This window comes from Gopherus evgoodei, chromosome 10 (assembly GCF_007399415.2).
Source record: "Gopherus evgoodei ecotype Sinaloan lineage chromosome 10, rGopEvg1_v1.p, whole genome shotgun sequence".
Classification (NCBI taxonomy): Eukaryota; Metazoa; Chordata; order Testudines; family Testudinidae; genus Gopherus; species Gopherus evgoodei.
This window is the reverse complement of record NC_044331.1, coordinates 15,455,292-15,472,255: the sequence shown is the minus strand read 5'-3', so window position 1 is coordinate 15,472,255 and position 16,964 is coordinate 15,455,292. Positions and strand designations below refer to the sequence as shown.

At 47.0% G+C, this 16,964-nt stretch overlaps 1 pseudogene; it reads left to right on the top strand.

The window, feature by feature from the left end:
* Positions 1 to 12,384: 12,384 nt before the first annotated feature.
* On the top strand, positions 12,385 to 13,009 carry LOC115658784 (annotated as a pseudogene).
* The last annotated feature ends 3,955 nt before the right edge of the window (positions 13,010 to 16,964 follow it).

Below are 16,964 nucleotides of genomic sequence, written 5' to 3'. Positions count from 1 at the left end.
TGGCTGGTGTCTGCAGGACGGGATACTAGATGATCAGTGGTCCCTGCCTGCCTTATACTCTATTAAACAGCAGGAGACATTGTTAACACAGAGTCAAGGTTGCCCAGTGACTGCTCATGCCCTTCTCGAATGTAGAGTTCAGCAAACTCAAACTTCTGAAAATCAGGAAATATTGAGTTAAGGTAAATGCCCACTTAACCTTAACTCTGCTCTCTTTGATGATGCTCCTCAACAAGAGATGGCTGTTCCCAGCTCACATAAGGGGGTGGGGTGGGGAGAGGGGCTCAGATGCCCCCAGAAAGGCAAGTCTCTCCTAAATCTACCTCACATGACAAGAGGAATGGAGAGGAGTCAGACCCCATATCTAGGCAGGAGGCCCCAGATCCTGGTGCACATACAGAGGCAAGGGTATGGGCCTCAGACACCCCTAGAGAGGCAAGCGTCCCCCCCCCATATCCCAGATAACATGAGGAGGGTAAGGAATGGAGTTCAGACCCACCCCCCACCCAGAGTTAGCCAGGCTTGTGAGGCACCTTGCCACCACCTGCCCTTAGCTTGAGGAATTCTTGTCTGTGCCTGCCGGGGATCAGCTCCCTGAAACCACCAGCCTCTGGCAACGCAAGCACTGCCTTCAAGGCTTCTGCAGGCCTCACTCTCTCTGTATGGCAGGGATCGGCAACCTTTGGCACACAGCCTGCCAGGGTAAGCCCCCTGGTGGGTCGGGCTGGTTTGTTTACCTGCCGCATCCACAGGTTCGGCCAATCGCGGGTCCCACTGGCCGCGGTTCACCGCTCCAGGCCAATGGAGGCTACGGGAAGAGGCAGCCAGCACATCAGCCCACGCTGCTTCCCACAGCCCCCATTGGCCTGGAGCAGCGAACCCCTGTTTCCCCCACTCCTAAAACACAAGCAGGAGAGGGACAGATTTTAGCAATATGGCATGCAGACTTTTCAAGATCTCTGCCCACGGTGGGACGCAAACTACATAACAGCAGGATCAAAAGCTTATTGCTGTTCCCCCTCAAGCTATCCAGCTGTAGTGAAAACTTTTCCCCTGCAAATCCTCTTGGCTTCACTCTCTGCACAGGCTAAGAGTAATCTATCTGGTGGTTGAGGCTTCCTCAAATAAGTGAGGCCGTTGTGCCAGGATCAAAGCCATGGTTTGATCTCTAGATCTAGGCCAAAAACAACCACCACCATCCTTTGCCAGAATATGCCTTTCGAAAAGCTGTTTACTTCGGCAGGCTGTGACTCAGGCACCAACAGGTCATATGACCTCAAATTTGGATCACTACAGGTACCCTGGGCCCCTATGAGGCATGCGATATTTCAAGTCAACCTGAGTAAGTGTGCAGATTTTAGGGGACTGAGAAGAGTTAGCCTTTACGCAAAAAGGGCTTCTCAATGTTAACTATAAGAATCTATGTTATTGCTGACCTAGTTAATATGAGAGGTGCCCAGATACTACAGTGATATCCTCTCTAACATAAACATATAGCAAAACACCCCACCACACACATTTCTTCCCAAGGGGAGAGGATAAGAGAACAAATATGGGAGACCTGTTAATCACACTGCTTAATGCAGTACTGCAAGTTTCCAAACTGTGGTCCAGGTAGCTTGGGAGCCACTGCTACTGGCAGGCGCTCCTGATATTACAGTGATGAGCACAGTATAAGAACCTATTGAGAAGAGAAGGGAATAGCCAGCACTGCAAACCCTTATATTGATGGACAGCAGGTTGGCAGGACTCAGTCTATAGAACAGGAGGAGTGGAGCTAGTAGCTGTGCTTCTGCTGCAGGAGAAGTGATGCTCCCAGAGAAGGGGCGTTATTAGCCTGCTCTTGTTGAAGTCACTGGGAGTTTGTTATGGCTTTCCGAGGGAACAGGCACAGGTCCTCAGTGTTACACTGTGGTTCAGGAACAAGGATATGCTGGGAGGGAGGCAACATGTGTGCAGGACCAGCTCCAGGCACCAGCGAATGAAGCAGGTGCTTAGGGCAGCCAATAGAAAGGGTGCTGCACGGCTGGGTCTTCGGCGGCAATTCAGCAGCGGGTCCCTCAGTCCCTCTGTTCCTCTTTGAGCTGCCACCGAAGTGCTGCTGAAGAGGAAGAGAGGGAGAGAAGGACCCGCCACTGAACTTACCGCCGAAGAATGGAGCGGCACGATTGAGCTGCCGCCAAAGTGCTGCCTATTGGCTTTATCTTTTTTTTTCTTCACCGCTTGGGGCGGTGACAAAGCTGGAGCTGGCCCTGCATGTGTGTGAACGTAAATGAGCCTGCAGGATGTTAAAATGGCCCCAGAGCTCATGTGTGTTGGGGAAATTGCGCCCTCTCTGCCCCCATGCATGGCATGAGCCAGTGTTGCTAAGGTCAAACCCTTGTGTTGATTAGCACAGCAGTACTCCTGTGACTGTCTGTGTTTTGACAAGCAGTGTGGTACAGGCGGGTGGAGCTGCCTGGCCAGGAGCCTAGGCTGAGTCTGTGCAGCTCTCAGGAAATGCCATCTGAGCAGCAGCCTAAAAAAAATCTCATAAATGAAGAGTGAGTGAGAGCGAGGTGTCCAATTTCCAGGCAGCCTCCCTACTTGGAAAGGGTTTGGCTGCCCCATGCCAGCAGCTCCATGCTTCTGACTTCCCTCCAAAAGGGCAGTATGATACATGTGGCTATTACTAGAATCCCCTTGCTTAAATGCTTTGGATGGAGGGAGCCTTATTGATTAATTATTTATATTGAGAAGAACCCAAATGTGCTAGGAGCTGTAGAGACAGAGAAAAAACACAGCCTGATTCTTATTGTCTTGCACCTTGTGTGGTCATTTACCCCTGTGCGAAGTGGCTGAAAAGAGGCTTGCAGTTCAGAATTCTGCACCTTAGACCAAAATGAACTGGTGTACATGATGACACGTGGTGCAAAGCAGTGAGAATCCGGCCCAAAGCTGTATAGCCAAGGGGATAGAGGGCCTCAGGGACCTTTATCTTTAATTTTTCAACTCCTTCTTTCCTTTGGCTGCTGTTGCCACCGTGGGGGATTTTTATACCTTCTCAGCCATGATCTTGCTTTGCACTAAGGTCCCATGCTTTTTTTCAGTCTCTCTCCTAACCATCAGGCCTGCCCACTGATTGAGTACCTCAGTCTTGGAGCCCATCACACCCTTGGAGGGTGTGCTGAGATGTAGAACTCTACAAATGTGGCAAGAATAGAACAGAAAAAGAAAAATCTCTTGTCACAGGGACCTGGTTGCCAAATTGCAGCAAATTTAATTTAGTGCTGGTCAATGACAAGCAAAAAAAAAGAAGAAAGCTATGAAAATTGTAAGCTATTCAAAGGAAATGATTCTTCCTTCTTGCAACACTCTGCATGCTTTGCCTTGAGAAATGGAGAGCTGCTCCCCAGCTAGGGAGCTGAGTGTGAAACAGCCCTGAGGTCGGTGAGCTCTGTGACTGCGGATGCACAGGGCTGTTTGTATTGTGTACACATTCTTTTTTTTTAAACTGAGCCCAAAAGGCTGCTGGGCACTTTGCAGATCTATAAATAGACAGGTCCCTGTTCCAGAGAGCTTACGGTCTGCAGACACGGAGCAGGGATGGGAGAAGGGATGCAGCATGCAAACCAACCAATGAGGTGGCTCTTGGCCAATTCTCATCTAGTGCTTTTCCCTCTTCCATTTCCACCCCCGCTCACTGTTGACTCCATTCCATAGTTTCTCACTATCCCTCACCCAGTTCCTCATTGCCAAGTTCCAACCCTGTCACCCCACTTCCACCCCAGTCCTGTCCAACCCATTGATTTAACACAGAAGAAACCCCGTTAGCTATGTTACCCATTCGCTAACTCTCTACTCAGTTACTATCCTCTTTCCCATGTCTCCCTCACTAGGGAGTCACACACCTTGTAGCTTCTGTAGGCTGAGCTCATTGCATACACCAGGGGTTCCTTCCATTCCCCCCACAAGAAACTTGTGTGGCACCCTCCTATTCCCCCCGTTTCAGGAACTCCCTATAACCTCCCCCCATCCCACTTCCTCATGTCGGGGCAGGAGGGATCACCCAATCTCTGGGATGCTGGCAGCTCTTGCCTAGGCTTTAGACCTCATATGAGCACTGACAAATTCATTGCTGAAAACCAGTCTGTTTCCCCTGTGTGTTAGGATGGTTAAGATGGGTATTGAACTTACAACAACGTGTTTAGTCTATATGAAATGTTTGTGAATTGCTGCATGCATTAATCTCACTTATAATATCGTGATCACATGCTATAAGTGACATTTAAGTTTTTGCTTTATGACTGTAAAGATGTTTGCTCTGAAACAGTAAACCCAGTCAGGAGGGCTCATCTTCTAACCATCAGGAAGACCTGTGGACTCTCATAGGGCTGGAGCTAGGAAACAGAAGCAGAGAGCCCCAGAGTCGACCTGGGTTAGCCCTAAAAGTCATTCAGCGCTGACAGATTACTATAACCTTTTAAAACCAGAGACTGTAACTCATTTGTGTATATAGGTCTGCCTGCGTTAACCTTGTAATAACTCGCTCATTTCTTTTTCTTGGTTAATAAATCTTGAGTTAGTTTTTTACAGGAGTGATCACAAGCGTTGTCTTTAGTGTGAGATCTGAGATACAAATTAACCCGGGGTAAGCGACTGGTCTCCTGGGACTGGAAGCAACCTGATTATTTTGTGATCTTTGGTGTATAGTAACCGACTAACACTAAGTCCATTATTCCTGGGGTGGCAGGAAAAACTGGAATGGCCAAGGGGACTGTCTGTGACTCCATGGTAAGACTGTCATAGTGCTTTAGGAAATCACACTTGTTTGGCGGTGGGTGAGATCTAATTATGGAACACACAAACACAACCAGTTCGGGGTCTCTGCGCAGCTTCTTGATAGTCTGTCCTGAGGTTGACACTCTTGATTGAGAACCAACTCCAGACAGTGTGATACTCCACATTCCTCAGTTTCCTTATCTGTGCCAGGAACCTGTGTGCCCCCCAATCCCTCATGCCCCACAGACGAGGGTCTCCCTTCCTCTCACCATGCCAGAGACATTTGAAGCTGCTGCCTCTGTTAACCAGATGCCAGCGGCTCCCTGTGCTCCCCATTTCTTCCATTCAGTTTTTCTGATTTAGCCCAGAATTAATAGGGTTCTGCTCACTGAGGCACAGACTGTTCCATGACATTTAAGAATTAATTGGCTGCTGTGTTCAAAAGTTACTGTTACAGACAGACAGAAATGCCATCCAGTTGAGTGCCAGACCTTGCTTCACTGAGCCAGCAAATCAGTTTCCTTTCCCTCCCCGCACAGATTCCTGACTCCCAGGCCAGTAAAGACACAACTCCCGGGTCCTCCTGGCAGCAACTGCTGCTGAATCCTTTCAGCAGGAAGTAGAGGAGGTGGGAGGTAAGGTAGGTGGGTGGGCGGGCGTGCATGAGCTTCTTAAAGGGCTAGTCCTACCCTGGATGTGCTGTGGCCGTCAGCAGTGTTTCTGGGTGGGAGAGATGGGCATGCATGGAGCCAGGAGCCCCCAAATTCCTATCTCTGTGGTGCACTTGGCTCCTGCTTTCTGGTGCTCCTGGCAGCCTAACAAATCCATCATAATAACTACTAATGCCTGGTGCCTCTGTGGAACAAATATTTGGTTTATTTTCCAGGACTCTCCTTCATTGCCAATAAAAGAGGTGTTTGCTCCCAGCCCTTCCCTGAGATAAACCACACCAAAACCAGCATTGACCTAGCAAGCATCCTGCTCAGGTGTACTTCCTAGCAGTGCAACCACTGCAACAGCCAGGAAAACATCTGTTCAGCCAACCCTCCTCTCCACGTCCACCTCAGCTTGTGCGCCCTCCCACCCAGACACACACACCAGATTCCTCAGCAGCCTCATTTTCCATTCCAACACAGAACCACCCGCAACACACATGGCTAGTTCTTCACAAGCACTGCACGTTCTTACTCAGAGAGATAAAGATGTGTGCCGTGTAGACACAGGCATGGGTGCAAAGCGTATAATATGCTATTTGTATGTGAGACAGTCTGTGTTCATAGATAGGACTGTGGGTGGAAAAAAGAAGTATCTAGTCGAGCCATGGTAGCATTTTCTACAATGCTTCTGGTTCCATGTGCAGGGCCAGTAAGACAGGCAGAACTGCAAGGTCTCAATGCGTGGATGAGTCAATAGTGTAACAAGGAGGGGATTTAGGTTTATTAGGAACCGGGAAAGGTTTGGCCTTTACAGGAGGGATAGGCTCCACCTAAACCAAAATGGAACCAGACTGCTCACACCATTTATCTTCTGCCTAGTTCTGAGTGGCCTAGCTGGCATTGTTCTGAGTTTCTGTGAAGCTGGGAGTTTGGGATGACTACGATTGTCTAGCTATAGGAAGCCAAACGAGTGAGACTGTCAGTCCCAAATTTTGGAATTGATTGATTTTGTCAATATTGTCTCTGTAAAAGTTGCTGTATGAATAATGGTAAATGTGGAGAGTGAAACAGGGGTTTCAATCCTGCTTAAGTGAAAAGCTCAATGCAGCCTCAGCTATGGAGGTGTTACCAAATCTTCCATAATAAATATATCAGGGAACTTTCCTGTTCTTTTACTGAAGCAATTCCACAAAATCACAGCAGGGGGCAAAACAATCATCCCAGGAAATCACACCACACTCTACACCGTGCAGTAGCTGTAGAAATATGCAGCAGGATTGGAGCTAGCCCTACCTGTATTTGCATGAGTAATAGTTACCCTTTTGCAAACTCTGTCAGATGCCTATGTTGCCATTGGGTCAAATTAATACAACAATCAGGAGAAATAAGTAATGGGGCTGACTCCGTAGCAAACTGATTTCAGTGGGAACCTGACTCTGCCAGGGTTATGCTCCCCTTTGCAAGGCTAACCCTGAAAATCATTTGGAAATTACAGCTGATTTAACATACAGCTGCCCTAGGGTGACCGGACAGCAAGCATGAAAAATCGGGATGAGTGGGCGGTAATAGGATCCTATATAAGAAAAAGACCAAAAATCAGGATTGTCCTTATAAAATCAGGACATCTGGTCACCCTAAGCTGCCCAGAACAATACCAAGCTCTTTTCAAGATGCTGACCCTACAAACAGGATCTTCTTAGTGGAAAAACATTAGGTTTGGAATTTATTCCTAGCAGACATGAACCTGAGCCCTAGTTTCACTGTGTTTAGGACATGATGCCAGCCTCATCATCTTTGGGGATCCTTCTCCTAAAAGATGAGATGCACAAGGAGATTAATCACCTACTAATTCCTCTTATTAAGAAACTTCATTCTGTGAGGATGGAGGATTTTGTTTCTGTTCCAGGATGGAACTGACGTGCATCTTAATGCGTGTAACATGCCCAGATATCATGAGTATGGGCACCTTAGACATTCCTATTAGAATAATATCAAAATAATAATTATTGCAGTAATGTAAAACTCAATAGTTCACATGCAAGAGTCTGTGTGAAACTTAGTTCACATACAGGGGTCCTTGTGAAATTTGTCAATCCTCATGCAGAGCTCTGAATGAAACTGAGGAGTCTGAAAAACTTGGCAGTTCAAGCACAAAAGTCCATGTGAAATTACCACCTCACAAGGATTATGGGAACATTTTCCTCATTTTTGATCTATGTAGAATTCATGCCCCAGGTTTCACTTTGATTCTCAGAGAGTTTATAAGCTAAGCAGGGTTGATCATGTTGGTACTTGGAAAAGAGCCCTGCAGCGTAAAGCAAAGTACTGCAGGAAATATCAGAATTAGTGGCTAAATAGGTGGCACTCCTCTGAGTTAGCAAAGAGCAAGTGCTAGGGGGTGCTATGCTGCAGGAAATGGTGATAGTGACTCTTCTCTCTTGAGACATGAGCTAAGGCTCCAAGGTAGCAATAACGGGCTTCTGGAGATGCTGTCTTTGAGATGAGATGGAAAACCAAGGTTTTAGCCAACTGTAGTCATTAAAGATCTCCTGGTACCTTTTACAAGAGTGGGGATGTTAATCCCAGGATCCAGGCCAAATTCTGTAATCCTTACATATTGTGAGCCCCAACCAATCTTATCCTGCTTTTTTGTTGCCACCCACAATGCTGCACTGCTCACAGGGCAGCCTCTACTAGGGGAGCGGTAGGTACTGTTGAGGTTAGGGTGATCAGACAGCAAATGTGAAAAATCGGGATGGGAGTGGGGGGTAATAGGAGCCTATAGAAGAAAAAGACCCCAAAATCAGGACTGTCCCGATAAAATCGGGACATCTGCTCATCCTAGTTGAGGTGCATGAAAGGTACAGTGATACAGATGATAGCACAGCATGCTAGAGACATTTTCTCTGCTCTGCTCCAGGTGTAAGCAGAGCAGCAAAGCAAAATTATTAAGATGTCCAAAGTGATGCCCACATTTCAGAGATTGGAGTGTGTTACTGTCACTTTCCTGCTCTCTCTTACACATGGAGTGGGGAGGAACTTCAGGAAAAGTGAGAGGAAGCAACCAGGGATTAGCTGGGGAGACAGGAAACAGCAGAGGGAGAAGCAAAAGAGAAAAAAAAACTAGCAAAAAAGACGTGGAAAGACATAAAAAGGGGAGGCAGGAAGCAAAACAAGGGGAAAGAGTGTAGAAAGGAAAACAGAGAGAAGAAGATAAGAGAGGAGAGAAAATAGAGAATAAAGAAAAGACAAAAATGAATAGGGTGACCAGATGTCCCAATTTTATAGGTACAGTCCTGATTTTTGGGTCTTTTTCTTATACAGGCTCCTATTACTCCCGACTCCCCGTCCTGATTTTTTACATTTGCTGTCCGGTCACCCTAGGAATGAAGAAGGTTGCATTAGCTGTTGTACAGCAATTAAGGGCTGCAGCCATGTTAAATGATTCACAGGGTGATTTCTCTGCATCTCCAGCTGCAAATGGCAAGGCCCTCTTGTTGGTCTGCTCTTCCTTTCTGATCGCTGCTCTCCTATCCTTGGTGAGTCTGAATAGGCAATTTCCACAGTGCACTTAATTGACTCCATTCCCGTTTACCCAATATCAGATGTGGCTAGTTTTGGAGTCAGCCAGGCCTAGCAGGGAGAAGGATAGATGAGAGACTGACACAGACAAAGTCAGGGGGTTCAGGATGAGAGATAGAACAGAAATGTCGTAATACAAGGAATGTGCAAAAAATATAGTTCTTCCAATGATTAGGCATCATAAAAGATGTCTTGGCTAAAAGTGATGAGAGGAGACTGTGTCAGATCCTGGGAGGAAGCAGAGAGACAGCTCAGATGGCATCATGCTAAGTAGGAATCTGACAGCAGATCAGGTATGGACAGAGGGGATCAAACCGTAACTACAATATGTAACCATGTCCAGGGTGGGTCATGTTCACCGCTGATGGATTTCTGAGAGCTCTGTCCTCGCCTGACACTTAGGAGCACTCATGTAGCTTGTCATGCCAATGAAGTCTTATTGAATTGATTTGAATCATAATAGGTCCAGATGGAGGTGACTCACAGCATTTTTTCCATTAAAATAATAGGTGGAACGCCAAACCCTGGACGCAAGCAACCTAAATGTGTATGTTCCTAGCTTACTAGACTCCCCTGTAATGAGTCAGGTTCTTTCCCCTGCTAAGTGCTCTGAAATGTTTTGGAATGTGGTGGGGCTAAATAAGTAAATGTCCAGGGGGAGTTCCACCAGTGCCTAAGACACTTCCTTGCGGCTCACACATTCCCAGAAGACACCAAGGCCTGGTCTACACTGGGAGTGGTGGTGTCTGATGTGAGATATGCAACTTCAACTACAGGAATAGCATAGCTGAAGTCGATATATCTTATTTCGACTTACCTCCCGTCCTCATGGCGAGGATCGATGGCTGCGGCTCCCCCTGTCGACTCTGCTACTGCCGCTCACCCTGGTTAAGTTCCGGAGTCAACGGGAGCATGTTCGGTGATCGATATATGGCGTCTAGATGAGACGCGATATATCGATCCCCGATAAATCGATCCGGAGGGTAGTCTGGACGTCCCCCTAAAGGGAACGCTGCTTCCTGTGTTTTAATGTTGGCCCCATGTCATTAAAGAGCAAAAGAAGAAACAAATCCTGTCCAGATATTTGGCAAAAAAAAAAAAAATAGCCACTGAGCAAATGATCAACAAAGCTATTCATATCAAGTGCTGTGAAGGCCTGAAAAGTAACTGTGAATCAATACCATCTCATTCCCAATATCTGTTTCCTGTATGGCTCCAGGTCAGACATGCTGACTTTATTAGAGAAGGACTGTCTGGATAAATAGCCATTACTGAATTGTCAAGAGGGTTCACCAGGGAGTCAGTGCTACAGCTGGGTCCATTTCATTTCAATCAGCAATTGGGAAGACAAGGAATGCATGGAATTTGCAGCAGATATTGAACTGGGGGGAGTTGGAGACACAAGTGAGGGCAGCGCAATAATACAAAGGCTTCTAGACGGTTGTGATGGGAAAATGGGAATCTCTTAATGTCTTGATTAACAGTTCCCTTCAGAAATATGGGGAAATGTTTCAATCAGGATATTACAATGTAGCCTGTAACTATGGTATAAAGTATAAGAAAGAGAGAAATAATCTTTCTAATGAAAATGGAAGCTTCCCAGAACAGGCTACTCTTCAGAATGATTCCCCCTGTGCCAATTCTTTCCTCCTGCTTTGGGAGGGAAGCTGTAGCATAGATGATCCGTGAGCATTTTCACTCTTGTGTCACTGTCATCCTTGCTACCACTAGTGGAGCTGCACCAATGAGGAGTTAGAGTTCCTAGGTTTCCTCGGGTCAAGAAGGCCTGAGTTGGGACAAGTGAACTGTCTTGAGAAGAAAGAGGAATGATTTCAGGGGGCTGATGGGGTATGACTAAGAGAAATGGAATGGAATTAAGAAAACAAAATTTAGTCTGAATGTCAAGATAAACTTCCTGGCAGTGACATAGATTTCCTGGTGGCATAGTCTCTCCAGAGATGGAAGCCCCATCACTTGGGACATTTAAAACTAGATAGGGCAAAAGCCAAGTCTAGAAAATGTCCCATAGGGAAAATCCTGCAGCAGCCCCCCAGAGATGAGCCAGTTGGGACTGAAAGGGCTTTTTCACTTCTACAAAACTAGCTCTACGGAGCTGAGACATCCTCAGGATTGTGAGCTGATTGCCCACGTCCCAACCAAGCTGCCAGCTGAATTCCCACTGGGGAGTCTCTATCCTTGGAGGTGATAGAAGAGGTAGTGGAAGCCAGGTGGAATCTTCAGTGGCAGCAGCTGCAAAAATTCTCTTCTGATTTATAAACTGAGCATTCTGGATGTAATAAAACCCCTCAGTGCTTACAGAGCATGTTATACATTTTGATATACTTTACAAACATGTGGGATCCACCATGCACATTTCCCTTCTTGTTCACCTCCACAATGTGCCACAAGCTCTGTCCCTGCATAGTAAGCTGCTGATGACCCTGAGCTGAGCCCTGGTGGGTGACTTCTGCCGCTGACGCTCCCACACGGATTGCTGTTGGGACACATGCCCGGCTTAGAGTTTGGGTTTTTGTTTGCCTTTTGAGGAAAGGAGTAGTCATATGGGAACAGAAAATGAGTGATTGGAGCCACTCTTCTGGATGTGGGACCTTGACATTGCGGAGGGGATGCCAGACCATCTCCTGCTGTTGTTTCCATTCCCTGCAAACATGTGGTTTTGGGAAGTTGCAGCCAAGGAGGCAGGAAGCTGCAGAGAAGGAGGCTGAATTCATGAGCCAGAGAGAAGAACCCATCTGTAATCTACCTAAATGCAATCTGTATTCAGAACAGAGGGCCTCATCCATTCTTACATATCCCCCTGCCCCTGTAGGCTTCAGAGGGCACATCTACACAGGTCTCCGAAGCTAGGTGAATTGACTCAGGCTTGCTGTACAGGGCTAAAATTAGCAGTGTACTCATTCAGGCTGAGGAGGGAGCCTGGGCTCCAAGACTGTCCCTCCTCGCTAGATTTCAGAGAATGGGCTCCAACCCAAATCTGAACAGCTACACTGCTATTTTTAGCTCTGTAGAGCAAGCCCCATAAATCCAAGTCAATTGACCTGGCTCTGAGACTCACTGCCATGGATCCTTTTTTGCTGTGTAGACGTACCCAGAGACACCACTAGTCCTGTGTTGAGCTCCCACTGAACTTCAATTGAGGCACCATGGGAGTCAGCCCTATGGTTTATAGGAGTCTCCTGGCATCTGAGACAACCTGGCTGAGACAGGAACAGTTTAATATGATTGCCTCACCTGTAAAGCACTGTCCCCTTCTGGGACTGCATCAAAGATCTGCACCGACCTGAGTCAAAGCCATGGGAACACAATGGGCCCCAAGTAGCCAAAGCTGCCTTTAGCCCTAGGGACTGCAGGGGGAAAGGAAGGAATGGGTAAGACTTGCAACCAAATCAAGCATAGTCAGCCTGGAAAATCCCAGCAGGGAGACTTCGGCTACTGTCCTCGTGTCTATTGTGAAAACCAGCCCATGCTGCCCATTGGCCTGTCTGACATCCCCGGCGAGGCCATGGTGAAGCTCTGCTGCCCCAAGTGCATGGACGTCTACACCCCCAAGTCCTCCCGCCACCACCACACGGACGGCGCCTACTTCAGGACAGGCTTCCCCCACATGCTCTTCATGGTGCACCCCGAGTACAGGCCCAAGCGGCCAGCCAATCAGTTTGTCCCCAGGCTCTATGGCTTTAAGATCCACCCCATGGCATATCAGCTGCAGCGGCAGGCCGCCAGCAACTTCAAGAGCCCTGTCAAAACCATCCGCTGATCCTCCACCCGAACGCCTGGGTCCCCATCTCCTAAGCCAGCCCCTTTCCCTCTCCTATTTCTCCCTGGGACAGGGCCACCTTGGTTTGATTTTTTTTGGGGTCCCCTTGGACTGGTCTGAGTCCCCCCCATCCCTGCTTCCCTCTTACCGAGTCTGATTTTAGTTGCCTTTGGTGCGTTGTTTAAATTAATATTTCCTTCTCAGAAAAAAACACACCTAAAACTCAGAAAAAATTCAAAAAAAAAAAAAAGTTGTGGGTGGGTGGGTGAGAGAGACGGTGGGATCCGGACAGACTTGTGTACTCCAGTAGAAAGCTATCTGGTCTCAGCCAGTCTCAGAAATGGCAACTGAAAGGCTTCTTAAAAGGGCACCCAATGTGTCTTTTAAGTACTGCTGTTTGAATAAACGAGTCCCTGAGCTATGGCAAATCCTACTCTGCTCACCAGGCCCTGGGGGGATCTGAGCGGGGTGGGGGAGGCATGTAGGCAGAACGGCTGAGGCATGAATTTAGACATTCTAATTAAACTCAGAAATCAAGAGATCAAAGGGAAACATAGTGAAATAATCAGGGCCAGGCATGGGAAGGAATCTCTCTCCTTTGTTTACATAGATATGAAGCTCAGGAGGGGAGAGGAGAAAAGAGGAGGGTTGGGGAGGGAAAAGCAAAAGAAGAATATGCTTTAAGAAACTGCCTCTCTTAACTAGCTGACAGAACAGGTTTCTGTAAATTCCTTGGAAGACTATGTCGTCTCTATTCATTGTTGTTATTATTTATTTCTATATGGTAGCACTATGAGGCCACAATGGAGAACATGGCCCCTCTGGACAAATACAGAGCAAGAGACAATCTTGGCTCCTACAAGTTTGATATCAACCATTTCCAGGAGCAGGTTGAAACTCCCAGTTAAATCTGACTCGGAAGGGTCTCTCTAGGACAAACTTTAACAACTTGTGAACCCCTTTCACTAAAATGTCAAGTCTTGCAAACCCCCTCCTAAAAATGAATATTTCCAGGAATTTTCTCCTTTACCTGAGTATAAATTATAAAAGCAGTGCTCTTGGAAATATAGAATTTGTTTTTATGCTTATTACACACTTTATTATTTATTATTTATCAGTACAGTATTTTTATTACATTATGAAAATGGCAATACTTTTCCAAGATCTCACTTTTGTAGCTTGTATCACTTTGAATAAGCCTGTTATAAGACAAGGCTCCTTGGAATATCAGATGTGAAACAGCATGAAGGTATTTAAGAAACCACCTCAAGGAGTTCCTCCTACACAAGCAGTTAGGTCTTGAGCAGTCCAGGCAAACAATGCACATTACAACAAAGCTTAAACTTGTTCTTAATAGTAATTTTAAAAACTATACGAGCTGCCTATTTAAATTTTAAAAACAGCAAAAAAATCCACCTCCCTTTCCATTTATTATAAAGTTTAAATCTCCTCAGTGTGATACAGATGCTTGCTTTGATCTGCACAGGCCTGGCCTTACCATGAGGCGAACTAAGGTGGCCAGACTGGGGGGGGAAGGGGGTGCCACTAGACCCAGAGTGTAGAACATTGTGTCTGCTGCTGGTGCATATATATTCTCTCTGCTCTAGATCGGTGCTTCTCAAACTAGGGCTGCCATTTGTTCAGGGAAAAACCCTGGTGGTCCGGGCCGGTTTGTTTACCTGCCACGTCCGCAGGGTTGGCCGATCGTGGCTCCCACTGACCGCGGTCCATCGCTCCAGGCCAGTGGGGGCTGCAGGAAGTGTCACGGGCTGAGGGACGTGCTGGCCACCCTTCCAACAGCCCCCGTTGGCCTGGAGCAGCGAACCGCAGCCAGTGGAAGCTGCGATCAGCCGAACCTGCGGACGTGGTAGGTAAACAAACCGGCCTGGACCACCAGGGGCTTTCCCTGAACAAGTGGCGGACCGGCTTTGAGAAGCACTGCGCTAGATGCACAGAAATGGTGGAGTGCTGTGCTGGAGGAAGGAGGGCACAAGAGACATAACAGGCAGGCAGGACGAAAGGTGAGAGGGAATAACAGAAAGCAGCAGGAGCTGCAGGGACAAAGAGGAGGAGGAGCCTCTTATGTACCTCTCTAGCACTCCCAGGAGCCTGGACTGATTAACACCAGCTTCTCAGGGAGCTTCCTATCTCCTGCTGCTTCCCTGAACCCACTTGAGGAGAACAGGCAGTTAACTGAATTAGTAGGAGCCAGTTAGGCCCTTAAAACACTGATATCTTCCCTCACTCAGGCCCTGCTACCAGCCTGCTTATTTGTCCCCTTCAATTGAGTGTTGAGAGCCACTATAGTTGGCACAGAACAGGTTCAAATCTTTGCAACCAAGAAGGCACGGAAAGCACCACTTTGATTATTCAAACAGATAAAAATGCTAGCGTTTACTATGCAGACAAGAAAAGTTACATTTGCTGTTCAGGTATTTGAAAGTTAAGTGTTACTTAACATTTTTGAACAAGGCATTTTAAGTTGTTAGTTGTCCTTTATTGGGATAGGTAGCAGAGCAGTACCATGAGAGGAGTAGAACAGGAAGAAGGCAGAATTGAGACTTTTCAAAGTTTTGGCCCAAGCAAGAGGGCATGGAGGCATCATTTGACCTCCCGACCTCAGGTGTCAAAATGTTGTGGGCCGTCCCTGTCTGCTTAGCTCTTGGAAGTCCAGGGGCTCCAAGCTGCTGGCCCCATGCTGCCTGGAGTCACTAGGGACAGCTCTGTCTGCTATTAGGGAATTTTTCCCCAAGAACCTCCTGTAACATTTCGTGAACCCCCAGGGGTTCACAAACCCGTTTGGGAACCACTGGTCTAGGAGAATGTCCCCCCTCCTGTGAGGGTCTTCCCCAGCATAATTTAAATATCATGGGAAAGTCCCCATGTGGGGAGCGGGTCTCATTTTCCGCAGGACGTGAAAAGAACCCAGGTGTTGTATCAGGATGAGAGAGCGACACTACATGGACCCAAGATGTGGTGGCAGAAGGTGCTGATCCAGCTGCCTGACATGGGGAATCTCCTCACAGGTTAAAGGGGGCTGTTTCCTGGTGCCACTGTGTCCTTTTTCTTTTTTCTTGTGCCAGAGCTGTGGCAATTCTGCATGTTAAGTGCATGAAGGTCACCCAGAAGGGTGATTAGAGCAATTAGTGCAGCTGGTGTTGGAAGCTCTGCAACAAAGCGTCCACATCTGCCAGGGGAGGGTGTGGTTCCCAACTAAATGGAAGCGCAACAGCATATAACTCATGGCCCAGTCCTGCCAGGTTTTATCCACACACTAATCCCATCAATGGGACAAATTGCCTGAGTAAACATTACTCATCTGAATAGGCCATTGTCAAATAAAGACCAGTATTTATCCCTTGGCTCGGGGAATCACTCAGTTATCAAATGAAATAGCAAGAGTAAAGTTAGGAGAGAGCACAAGTTAGGATGTAGGAGTGTGTGGCAATAGGTTTCCAAAAAGAAGGACTATTTAGTGCTTATCTGCCTGCAAGTATCTGCTTTGTATTTGAAGATTCAGTCCACTCATCCTTGCTAATCATTACAATGGTTCCTTTGTTCTGTAGCTTGTCTAGGCCAGTCTGAAAGGAATGTTGATATGTGCTATTAGGAGAAGGATACTTCACCAGTTGGAGCCTCCTTTCCCCAGATGGAAATGGGGAAATCTCCACAATCCCCAGGGCATTGTGAGGATAAGCCTATTAAAGACTGGGAGGCACTCAGATACAACAGTAATGGGGGGTTATATAAAAGTACTTGCGAGATACTAATATTAATCTGCATATAATCTTGTTTTATTGAGCTTGGAGCAGAGGCCATGAAGTCAAGCCGCCTGGGTTCTTGTCTCAGCTCTGAAACAGATTTGCACGGTAAACTGGGCAAAATCATGTCACTGCACTGCACTTTCCTCATTATAACCCAGGAACAATAATGCTCTCCCTCCCTCCCAGGGGAACTGGACAAGAAATGGCTGTAAAGCAATATGTGCTATAAATTATTATCCTTCAGTATGTGGGTTTATTTAGATGTTCCTGAGTTCTTAGTTACCTAAATTTTAGCACAGCCAAATACTCTGGGTGCCTACAAATAATGGCCCTTTATCAGTAAGGGAGGTAAAAATTTAGGAAGCTCTTTTATATGGGGAGAATAAGGAAAGGTCAAGTCTCATGCAGAGACTGTGAAAAATC